The sequence below is a fragment of the Eptatretus burgeri genome, chromosome 6, assembly GCF_056783735.1.
Source record: "Eptatretus burgeri isolate ZD-2024b chromosome 6, Ebu_testis_v1, whole genome shotgun sequence".
NCBI classification, from domain to species: Eukaryota; Metazoa; Chordata; class Myxini; order Myxiniformes; family Myxinidae; genus Eptatretus; species Eptatretus burgeri.
In genome coordinates, this window is record NC_140966.1 from 99,482,659 (window position 1) to 99,495,972 (window position 13,314).

A 13,314-nucleotide genomic window follows, 5' to 3' on the forward strand; every position below is an offset into this window, starting at 1 on the left:
GTTAGCTCTCATACGAGCCTCGACCAAGGTATACAAAAAAAAAAAAAAAAAAAAAAATAAAAATAAAAATAAAAAAAAAGGACTCCTAATTTATTCGAGGCAGACTTTGCTATTTGCGTAATGTGTGGATTCCAAGATAAATTTGACGTTAGAGTGATACCTAGTAGGTTTATTGTGTCACATGGTGTAATTGTAGAGCTTTCAAAGGAGAGAGAGAGAGAGAGAGAGAGAGAGAGAGAGAGAGAGAGAGAGAGAGAGAGAGAGAGAGAGAGAGAGAGAGAGAGAGAGAGAGAGAGAGAGAGAGAGAGAGAGAGAGAGAGAGAGAGAGAGAGAGACAGAGAGAGAGACAGAGAGAGAGAGAGAGAGAGAGAGAGAGAGAGAGAGAGAGAGAGAGAGAGAGAGAGAGAGAGAGAGAGAGAGAGAGAGAGAGAGAGAGAGAGAGAGAGACAGAGAGATAGAGAGATAGAGATATATATATATATATATATATATATATATATATATATATATATATATATATATATATATATATATATATATATATATATATATATATATATATGAGAAGAAACTGACTTTTTGAAGCATTAAACTTAACTTGATTACATTTGCCCCACTGGGAGATCTTGTCCAAATTCAAACGTAAAGAGGTGACTGTGATTAAAAGAGATGTCGATCGAGTGAGGGAAAGACGGGGCAGATGGGAAAGACATGGAGGAACGTAATGTTGAGTCATCAGCATGTACGAGTGCATTTGGTTGATGTTGGAAGAAGGAAGGTCATTGATAAAAAGAAAGAAGAGTGTTGGAGACAGAACGGAACCCTGAGGGACACTGCTGTTGATAGGGAAGGGTGGGAGATGTTGAACCATCAACAATAACGGAGATCGAGCGGTCGGAGAGAAAGCTCGATCAGAGTGAAGTGTGAAGCGGAGGCAGAGCAGAGTGATGGAGGAAAGCCGAAAGAGGGAAGCTTGAATATCAGACCCCGATGCCAAACTCTGTCAAAGTCTTTTGATATATCAAGGCCTACAACAAAGGATTCCCCAAAGTCTCTCAAAGAAGAGGGCCAGACATTTGTAATGTAAGAAAGGATAACACTTGTAGATCTTGCCTTGTGAAAACCATTTTGGTGCTCAGAAAGAAGACTGTGAGATTCAAGATGCTTGAGAAAATGGGAATTGAGAAGACATTCAAAGACTTTGGAAACAGTAGAAGTCAGAACAATTGGACGATAGTTTGAAGAGTTTGAACGATCACCCTTCTTTAAAACAGGCTGTACTAAGGCATGTTTCCAGGTAAGAGGAAAAGTTTAGGTTTTTCAACAAAAACGAAACAAACGAGCAAGCAAGGGTGCAAGTTCTGAAGCACATTCCTTCAAGACACGGGGAGGAATGCCATCTTGCCCGTAGGCCTTGCTTATGTCCAGAGAGAGGAGTATATTTTTGACTGCATGACAAGAGATTATCGGGAAGGACAGAGGATCGGTGAGGGGAGCATCAGAGGGACGTGGAATGTTTGAGTCGTCCAGTGTGGAGTTAGAGGAGAAAAGAGAACCAAAAAAGAGTTGCTTTATCGGTCGGAGAGACAGCGATAGTATCATCGGAACGGAAAAGTGAAGGAAAGGAAGAGCGACAGAAGTTGTTGGAGATACTTTTAGCTAAGGACCAGAAAGATCTATTACTGGAAGAAGATGAGAGGTTGTCACATTTCTTTTGAATAAAGGAATGCTTCGCCTTACAAATAACATGTTTGCAATGATTTCTGGTGGATATGAAAGCTGAATGTGAGTCGGAGGAAGAATATTTTTTCCATGTCCGACATGCGGCATCCCTTGCACGAATGGCCACAGAGCAGGACTTATTGAACCAAGAATTGGAAACAGAGATAAATTTGAAAGAGAAGGGTATATAAACCTCCGTTCCTGCAACAATAACCTCAGCTATACGTTCAGCAGAGACAGAGGCATCGTCCGACGAGAGGTAGTCGTCTTTCCAGGGAAAGTCAGAAAATAAGTTTCATAAACCAGTCCAGGGAGTATTATTGAAATGCCAATACTGGCGTTTCGTCGGAGCAGTCGGATGAGAAGTGGTGGTAAGTAAAGTGACGTTCACAAGATTGTGGTCAGAAGAACCAATTGGAGGTGAAATTGTGACGTTGTAATGCAACGAATTGGAAGTGAAGAATAAATCCAAATTATTGGTAGTGTGGCCAGGACGATCTATGGTATGGATAGGGTGGGTGATAATTTGTTCCAAATCATTAAGAATGGAAAATGTAAGATCTTCAACACCTGATGTATATTTGCACCTGATAAGGTGGAGAGGTTTCTGGCAACCCGAGACTCTAATTCGGCAACTGGATCGGACGGCATCAACTCACGAATCCTCAAAACCTGCTCTGCTGCTCTTGCACTTCCTTTCTGTACCCTTTTCACCAAATTATTTGACCTGGATCAACTTCCATGTGCTTGGAAATCAGCCAACATCACTGCATCACATAAAAAGGTGGAAAAACGGATCACCTTAATTACAGATCTATTGGCTTACTTCCAATCATCAGCAAGGTTATGGAATCAATTATCAAAATCGACATAAAATAATTCCTTTACTCCAGACCTCATCTCAGATCATCAATGTGGATTTAGTCCAGGTCACTCTACCTTGGTCATGTTGCTTCTACTCTCCCAACAATGATGGCAACAATGGTGGGGGTCCTCAAAATCAGACATGAGATCAGGGCCGTCTCTGGACATTTCTAGAGATTTCAATACAGTCTGGCATCCGGCCTTGCTCTCCAAACTCCCTGAAAAAGGCATCCAAGCCCAACTCCACTCTTGGATTACTGACTTCCTCCACTCTCATAGCCAACGTGGGATTCCCAACGGAATCCTTTTTTCTCCTCTCCCTATCAAAGCTGGAATGCCCCAAGGCAGTGTTCTAGGCCCCGTCTTATTCTTAATCATCATCAACATTTTACTGACTTTCTGAAAAATCTTAATCTCTTCGCTGATTACTCCAGCCTGTGCTGTGACATCCCCCATCATTCCGACAGGCAGCAGACATTCCCTCTCTTCAGACCTTGACAAGAATCAGAAACTGGTCAAACACTTGGAATAAGTCTTTCAATTCTGAGAAATACATACATCTCTCCCCACCCCACCGCCAAAAGGATCACATGGCAAACCCTCCCATCTACTTTCTTCACAACCTGCTCGAAGAAGTTCAGTCATGAAAACTCCTGGGTCTCAATCTCAGCCATGATCTTTCTTGTACAAATAACATTTCTAAGTTGGCCTCGAGAGCCAGTCACCAATTGGGTGGGCATCCTCCATATCGTGCAAAGTCCTTTCTTGGCACGTCTAAACCCTCATCCACCTCGAAGGCCATCATCCTTCAGGTGCCCCTGCCTCACACCTTTCTCAGCTTGGCGCTATGGAAACCAAACCCTTCAAGATCATTGGAATATTGCCCACGATGAAGCTGAGTCCATGGGGCAACCACTTTGCCATCGCAGACAGGTCAGTGACCTCGTCGTCTTCTGCCTCCTTTCTGGTTTTGCAACATCTGCCCTCTCCATGCTTTGTCCCCACCCTCCACCCCCCCCCCCCTCCAGGTATCTGCAGGGCACATGCAGATCTATTCTGTGTTCCAGCTCTTCCATGATCCTTGACTGGATACAATATATATATATATATATATATATATATATATATATATATATATATATATATATATATATATATATATATATATATATATATTGTGTGCTTGCTAAACTGGAGGCAGTAAGTAAACAAGGTGTAATGCACCATATCAAAGTAAAGGGCTCATACACAAAATGCAAGTGCATCAAAAGCATTTGCTTTTCTTTTCTATTTGCTGTGACAACCTAGTACAGCAGTAATAAATTCATCCTACAAGTCCTCCACAATAACTCTTTCTTTGCTATTCCTGTACGAGTACCGCTTATGTTTTCTGGTAACAATTTCCAAAAATGTACACATGCCAAACCACACAGCGTATTCCCTGCCCAACGAAGTCCTTCAGCAGCAACTACTCCCCTACGAGAGAATGTCATTGATCAGACGAGACAAACGTATCTCAAAACTGGAGGGCTGCAATCGGATATCATTGATGGTTTCCAATGTAGCCAAATTGTAAAATTAGCCAATTGGTAGCACTTGAAATTCTGCCTCATAATGAAAATAAAATGAAGTAAAATAATTGAAAAAGATTTAATTAATCGGTGAAAAAAATTTATTGAACCTGATACAGTAAATTGAAAATTAAATAATTGAAAAGAATAATTGAAAACCATTAAATGATCAAATATATAAATGAAGATGTAAATAACTGAATATTGGGGCAAAAAAAAAGAAAAAGTCAAGATTAAAAAATACACCCGTGCGGGAGTGACGGTCATTTCTGCGAGAAAATATATAGCCTCCTGAAGGTAGGGGCAGTTTTTGTAAACTTTGAAGTCACGTGACGCGAAAACGAAAGCGGAATTCGAAAATCCGTCCTGAACAAATTTATATATTGTCCCATACATTCATATGCCACAATCAAATTCAAGATTGCTGGAGAAATGTAGGAGGAGATAGAATTTGAAAATCGTCATTTTCGCATTTCTTGCCAACTTTTAAGTCACGTGACACGAAAACGAAAGCGAATATCGAAAATCCGGCCTGATTAAAATTTAGATATTGTCCCATAGATTCATATGCCATAATCAATTTCAAGATCGCTTGAGAAATGTAGGAGGAGATAGAATTTGAAGATCGTCATTTTCGCAACTTCAAAGGCCTTGTGACCTTGACCTTGACCTTCAGTGACCTTAAAAGTCATACCATCGTGTATGTCTCATCGACCTCTATCAGGATCACTAATGACCAGATCTCCCGCTTCAACTTCATTGTGGATGGACGGACAGACGGACGGACGGACGGACGGACGGATCGTCACCTCTCATCTCAACACCAATATTATTAGGTCATGCTCGAAGAGATGACCTAAAAAGCAGGGACACCACGAACACAAGGAGCAAACACTTAATGCCTCCCTCTGGGAACCATAATGAGTATGTGTAGCGAGTACATCCATGGATTGTTCAAGGTTTATATGCACGAGGATGCTTCAAGGCTCAAGTGTTCTGTGATTGGAAACAGCGTATTGCAACGCACAAAAAAACAAATGTTGAAGAAGTTTAAAATTTACCGATCAGCCATTTCTCACGCAGCAGACGTATTTCAGTGGTGAAAGGAGAAGAGGAGATTGGGACCATACTCTGTGCAGAGCGTTGAGGTAGCCTCAGCAGTCTCCATGGCTATTGGGCACAATCCTGGACGGGTTGCCACTCCGACACAGGATACCAGCAAGCTGGCACTCATTTTGTCGATCTTGGAAGGATGACAGGCCGAGTGGTGAAAACTATTGTTTAATCAACGGTGGTCGGTAATGTGTTTATGAAAAAGCAACCAATTGTGATTTTTGCAATCATTGCGCAAGAATGAGCACACATCAGCAAGGCACGGTGAGCTCAGTTGTTTTCGGCCAATCGCCCTATTCCAACATAAATATGTGTTAGTAAGGGAAATGTGAAAAAAAACGTCATTCGTTCGCATTGGGAGTTAAATAAAGGAAGCATCGTGAGGTGCAAAATCACTAATTTGAGCACCATGCAGTTGGTATGGTCAGGGTTTAAACACGAACTCTCCCACACCACTAACTCGAACACCTTCCCCATTTGTAATAGTGCGATTTCAACTTGTTCGCAACACTCCGAAACCAACGGCTGAGAGCCATCGGGTTTCAAAGTGACGAGAACGTGACGGTGGATGTCCTGAAATGACTGTCTACCTGTCCTAAAGATGTCGATACCACTGACATCAGAGCATGACCGTACCGATGAGAGACAAATGTGTACACATAGCAGAGGAACAGCACCAAAAAATATCTCATCAACTCAACTTATCTTTCAAATTCACTCCAGAAAGTTTCACACTCATTCAACGAGGGTAATAACAACTAGAACGACACTCGGTAGAATGCATACCTCCGCCAGGCTGAATGAACAGTTTACGTTTTTGGATTCCACCGATAGGCCGGATCTACATTCGGACCTTTACCAAAATCTAAATCGCTTTGTTATTATCGCCGACCCAACTCATCCACCAAGTTTTATCATAACTCGTCCACAACGTTTTGAAATATCATGCTCTATGTCGTTTTTGGCACCGTCTCTCAATGGTGGAGCTTCGGAGGTTTGGAGAAAAAAAAATGTCTTGGAAAAATTCCTGAGGTTGGCAAAAATAAAATCACAAAAATATCCCATTTGATTATAATGAGGTGAAATTGTTGTCATGGACACCATTTTCTCTTTGCCACGTGGGACTTCGTATATTTCACATGGGACTTTTCCCTATCCCACTTACCAAGATGAGCAGAACCTGAACAAGAACAAAAGTATTTAATTCATTAATAACATTTTGTGCCATCCCAGCTTGGTACTGAGGTGGTTCACCAATGGGGTGACCCTCAATGGAAGGCCTTTTGATCATGACTGGTGACCATCGAGTGGTATTTAAGAAGGCCCTCAGAGAGGAGGTCTAATGGGGGTCGATAGGGTCTTACGGAACTAAGGGTTATAATGTGGTCTATTGGGTCTACGGGGTGAGCGATCTGAAGGATTTTAGTGGTCCGAGAGGTCTTAAAGCGTCTTCACGTGTTTTCGGCATCTTTTCGGTCTTTGGGTCCGAAAGATCTACATGTCTAAAAGGTATGTTCCAATAGTCCATAATTAATAGAAAGAGTCAAGTACTCACTCACGCTCCAACTCACATTCAAACAGTACTTCATTAATAGACATACTCACGTGGGTCAACTAAGACTTCACCTTGTACACGTGTTTTTCAGTCTTGCATACAGTATATACATAACTATCAAGTTAATCGGTTGGAAATTGACGATTTATGTGACCTTGACCCTTTGATCTCAAAGCAATACGTTTGGAGCTTGTCACTACCTCCACCAGGTGGTGAAGTTTCATGAAAATGGGAATAAAAATGTGACCTGTAGGCGACAGATAGACAGACAGACAGACAGACAGACAGAACAAGAGCGAGAATTGCTTTGCAATACATGTCCCCCTACTGGTCCCAATGAATGTTCAGGATATAAATCTTTGTTTGTATATAATACACGCTCGAGCAGATACCGGAGCCAAAATGAAGAGGACGAAGAAACTCTCTAATCCAACGTGTTTTGTTCATTTATAGGCTTTGTCTATTTCATATTTAAAAGAAAAAGAGTAATCAGAGATTTCAGACGCTTGCCAGGACTTCTTTTGTGTGTATTTTGTGTGGTGTTTGTGTACTGGTGTATTACGTAATTAATAAGAGAGATAATTAGAACTACCACTTTATAACTGCTGCCAGTGATGACCGGATACCAGGACGACCCGCTTTGATTGGACACCTGACCCTGACCCATGACGTTTTTTTTTTAAATTCTTCTTCATTGAATGACATTTAAAATGGGGTGAAAATAAATTCAATTCAAATCAAATGGAAGATCAAATCGGTACACTCCTGCATTGGAGTCATCAGAAGGAACCCGAACAAGCAAAAAACAAAGATGAAGTCATCAGGAGGAACCTGGATAGGATTCGCATTTCAGCTGCTACTCCTCGACCCTCAAACCCATCCAGATACAGCCAAGTGAGGCTTATTCAAAAAAAAATTAACAATAATAAAAAAAATCAAAAACAACTCAGACCAAAAAATAATAATAATTCTGGCTGCCAGACCATGCATCAGATGAAATTTAAAACATGTATTCCCCATCACTACGAGATCATAATTGTGAAGTTTCACGTCGATTGAGTAAGCAGTTCTAGAGAAAACATTATTTAATATTTTTCTTCAATCCAATATGGCTGCCAAACCAATATGACCTACATATTTATTCATAAACTTGTACACCCAAGACTTGAGGAATACTTGCCGTGTGCCAGGTTTCTGTTTTTCCCTTGGTGCGGTTTCAGAGATACAGAGGTCCAAAGCTTTTCTGTTTTTCCAACCTGACTGCCACACCACGTGACCCATGGCATCATAATTATCAGGAAAACATTCTCCATGAGTGGTCACACCGATGGTGAAAATTTCGTTTCAATCCGACAAGCGGTTGCAGAGAAAAACACGAAAGTTCTGTGCGGACAAACAGACAAACGGACCCAAATGCTATACCCTATCCTTCGGCGAAGATAATAATAACCCGATGTACATACATGAAGTACGGCATTTGTGCATATATATATATATATATATATATATATATATATATATATATATATATATATATATATAATACATCATGGTTATATACCTGGGATCATGGTTACCTATTGTGAGGTCAAATCTGTGACTTCCCACAGGTACGATGTAAAACTCTACGAATCTGTTTCATGGTCGGGATGTCGGCGACTAAACCGTCACCCCACCAGGTGTCCTTGTGAGGAGGATGCATGGATATGGACACCCAGCAGGATTAAAAAGAAAACCTGTCAAAGGGTGGAGGAGCTCCTTGTGAGCCCAAGGCCATCCTTATCTGGTGCTCACCCTTGTCTGTGAACGTCCTCCTGCAGTTGGGTTACTTTTTTCAAGGAGCTTGGTGGCAGGATTTACCACCGTAAAACTTTATTCGGCAAAACTCACAAAAACCACAAATAAAACTGAAAACTCACTGCATGGGAGCACCTCTTGTGCAGCTGCCTTTCACAATGCAGCTCAACGGATGTCAGGGTTGGAGCAAAGCATTTGGGACCCACATTCTTTTGATGGGAGGAAAAGCACGGAATAACCCTCCCGAGTTGGATTGCAGTTGTATGTGTCAGAGTGGTGCTGAGGTGTCGTCCACCAGAGGGCAGTCCCTTTGGGTTGACCTGAGGTGGTCTCTTCGAGTGGGTGCCTGGAATGTCCTATCCCGAAGAAAGGATGATCACCTGTCTCTATCATCTGAGCTGCAGCATTTGAACATCAGTATTATAGCACTCTCTGAGGTTTGGAGACCGGATCGTGATGAGATCTGGCAGGTGGCGACACGTACTGCTGGTCCGGTCGCTCTGATGATTACCATGCCCAAGGAGTTGCTGTAGCTGTGTCCAATAAGCTAACTCCAATGACAGTTGAGGCAACACCAGTCAATGAGACTGAGGTTTTGTCACTCCTTGGATGTCATTCCCCTGGTCTCTGAATATGCTCTGACTGAGGCAAGTGATCTCACTGTGATGGAGACATTCTATGCGACACTCAAGTGTGTGGTTGATCAGCGGCCCAGGCGAGATTTTGTGGACTTACAGTGGCTGGTTCATGGTTTCAGCACCCAAAGGCTCATCAGCACACAGACTTGGTATGGGGTGTGGCAAAGGAGATTGGCCATGTGCTCTTTGATGGGCACTGGAGGATGCTCCACAACTGTAGGGTCCACTGGAGTGCTGATTTCCTCAATATCAACTCCAGGCTTGTGGTAGCAACTCCAAGGTTGGAGCTCAAATCTGGGAGAATGGTACCATCACAGCCTTGGCCGGATGTTGGCAAGTTCAGGGATGAGAGGGTAGCTGAGGAGTTTTCAAACAGGTTGAGTGGGAATTTGGGGGGTCTGGGTGTTTTGGAGAATCCTGAAGAGTTGTGGAGTGCTCTCAAGACGACTATCCTGATGTTGCTGGTGGATGTCTTGGAACCCACCGTCAGGCAAAGAAGACTTTGTCTCTCAAGGGACACTGGATTACATTGACCAGAGTCGCAAGGCCAGGCTAAATGGCAGAGCTGAGCTGTTCAGGGAGTTGAGGCGTAACACTGTACGTTCACCGAAGGTGGACAAGCAGGCATATGTGTGAGGAATCTGTGAAGGGGTAGAGCATCACCTGTGGTCAAGTGATTCTTGTCGTGCTTACAAAGGAATTTGTGCATTGGCATTCCTCCAAGCCTGTCCCTATTGCAGTTAGAGTGGAGGATGGTATGCTCTTTACAGAGGAGTCTGAAGTGAAGGTCTGCTGGGCCAGTAACTTTGAATGACTGTACCAGGATGACCCACCAGCTGTTTGCATTGGATGTCAGGGTAGTAACTATCCCTATTGCTGACTCTCCAATCATCTGTAAACCACATTAATTTATGGAAACACAGGTTATGGTGAAACAGTTTAAAGGGGGTAAAGCTCCTGGGATATGTGGCATCCATGGTGAACTTTTCAAGGCTGGTGGAAATGCTGTACTCGTGTCATTGCATGTGGTTCTGTGCTCTGTTTGGAGCACAGACATCATCCCAACTGAATGGAAGAGTGGCCTTATTGTCCCTCTCAGGAAAGGGAAGGGTGATCACCAGGACTGCAATAACTACCGAAGGGTGACGTCGCTCTCAGTGCCGGGCAAGATCTTTTCCAGGATAATTACCTCCGCCACCGAAGGTGAAGGAGGTTATGTTTTCACCACTTTATGTTTGCTTGTCTGTTTGTCTGTCTGTATGCAGGATATCTCAAAAAGTTGTGGACAGATTCTGATAAAACTTGGTGGATTGGGTGTGTGACAAGAACGAATTGATTTGATTTTGGTGAAGATCTGGACATGACAATTATTTAACTTCAAAATGATTCTTCACCATTGAGAGACAGGGCCAAAAACGATATATGGAATGATATTTCCAAAATATGTTGGGCCCGATATGTTCTCGTGGATGAGGCATTGCGTGGCGGAGGTATGCGCTGTACCGAGTGCCCTTCTTTATTTTTGAGAGAGTTTGCCACCATCTGCTTGAGCAGTCAGGATTTACACCAAAGAGGTCAACGATTGCTCGTCGTATAGATATAGATTACTATATGGCTGTTAGTATATATATATATATATATATATATATATATATATATATATATATATATATATATATATATATATATATATATATATATATGTATATATATATATATATATATATATATATATATATATATATATTGCTTTGATCGTACAGATAACTTTTTCAAAGCAAATACTAAAAGTGGTGTAATGGTTAGAGCGTCCATCACCAGACCCGGTGGTGGTTAGACAGTCCGCTCTGAGTGTGGGAGGTCGGCGGTTCGACCCTCGGCCGAACCACACAAAAACTTTTGAAATGATACATGCTACATCCTTGTTTGACGCTCAGCATTTTAAAAAGGTAGAGCATGGACAAACAACCCTCGGTTGGCAACCATTGAAATGGCTTGATGGCCCGAATGGTCTCCTCCTGTGTTGAGGTTTCTTGTAAACCAACTCACATAAAATAACCTAAAAATAAAAGAATAGTGAATTTTGATTGTAGTTTTATTCGGTCATTAGTGAGGAAATGATGGAAGATTGTTGAATTGATGTGGTTTTAAGGAATGTTTACACTATTAAAATACAGTAAGGGGGTGTGTAATGAGTGTCTGATGTGGAGTATTTCCCATATGTTGACCAGTATTTAATAAGCAAACTAAGTAAATACATTTGTGATCTTGTTTGCCCTTCCAGACAATGCTATAATAACGTTGGCGCAGTAAAACCACATCTTCAATCGTTTAAAATTCAATTCACTTCCTGCGCACATCAGATCATCCGAGGGCCATTTCTCATCGTGCACAGAGTTGAAAGGGACATTAATGATGTTGATGTTCAAATATTAAATCTTTTGATAATGTAAGGGTTCATCATTTATAATATATTATTCCCTTTTAAGTTTTTCTTAAATTTGCATGCAGTGTTGTGCTATGATAAGATGCCAGAATGTTGTCGTAGTCTCAATACTGGTCGGTCTTTTTTTGTTGTTCCTGCCTTTCAAGAGGGTGGAGAAGCCTTGCAATTTGTTCATCCTGCTTTTACCGGTTCCATATAAGCGCAGTTGCAGATATCAACTCGAACGCCATGAGGAAGAGCGCATACTTCGGCCAGGCTGAACAATTTATATGTTTTGGAGGTCACTGATAGGCCGGATCTGGATCCGGACCTGAACCAAAATCAAATGGGCTTCTTCTCGTCACCGAAACAACTCGCTAACCTAGTTTTGTCATAACTCGTCCACAACTTTTTGAAATATCGTGCCATATATCGTTTTTGTCCCCATCTCTCAATGGAGAAGAATCACTTTAAAAAATTCTCCGATCCGGATCCGGATTCGGATTCGAATCTTCACCAAAATCTTATAATTTCATCCTAATCACACACGCAACCTCTCCTCCAAATTTTGTATGAGTCCGTCCATAACCTTTTGAGATATTTTGTTCACAGACAGACAGACAAAGAGGGGTGAAAACATAACCTCTGTCCAGCTTAAGGCCCAGTCACACCTTGACGTTTTAGCCAGCAATGGCAACGTATTAAAATGTATGTAAAACGCTGACTTACGTTGAACTTTTGATGTTTTTTTTAAAGATTCGGACGTATTCATAACGACTTGGTCTTATGCACAACATATTAGTAACGGACACAGAACGTTGCGTTGTGTTATTGATAACTAATACCAACGAATGCTGAATCTGCTGGCGGCCTTCACAACCTATGCCCAACGATAGTCTAACTTAGACACAGCGCGCTGCACGCATCGCCGACGATGACGTGGCGTAGGTTATGAAAAGGCTGCCGTACAACGATTCAAATCATAACCGCCGCAGAAATGTAAGTGTCAACATCGCAGTCACACCTTGGCGATCTTGCCAGCGTATGCCGACCTCTGAAAAATGCGTCTAAAACGCTGGCGCACGTCGAATACGGTATGGGTAAGTTTGGTATGCGTGAATAGAATGCTAAAGTATGCTATCATACGTCGTAGTAAGTGGAGTACGTCTTGTAATTTTAAACATGTTGAAAATTTTACGATCTACTTGCCGTATGACACACGCTCCGCATGCGATGGGAATAAGTTGTACGCACGTTACGCGATCATTGACACACATCGACACACGTTACTTGAAAGGTACTCATAAGTCGAAACACGTCAAGGTCATGGTTAGCATCAGTGTTCCAGACTCCCGGTTTTTTTTTTTTTCCTTCGGTATGACGGTGTTCAGTGTACGGTTATGATTTAAATCATTGAGCGGCAGCCTATTAATTATATTATATTATAACCGCACGAGAAATCGAAGTGTCAAAATCACCGTCATACCGAAGGAAGGAAGAAAATAAAATAAAATAAAATAAAACCAGGGAGTCTGGAACACTGACGCTAACCATTACCTTGACGCGTTTCGACTTATGAGCACCTTACAAGTAACGTGTGTCGATGTGTGTCACCGATCGCGTAACGTG

The 13,314-nt window shown here is 41.9% G+C and overlaps 1 protein-coding gene across 16 annotated transcripts in view; it reads right to left on the reverse strand.

Annotated features, from left to right (window-relative positions):
- The window catches only part of LOC147025441 (microtubule-associated serine/threonine-protein kinase 3-like), a 397,627-nt gene that overhangs the window by 320,949 nt on the left and 63,364 nt on the right, over positions 1-13,314 (reverse strand). The window lies entirely within an intron of this gene.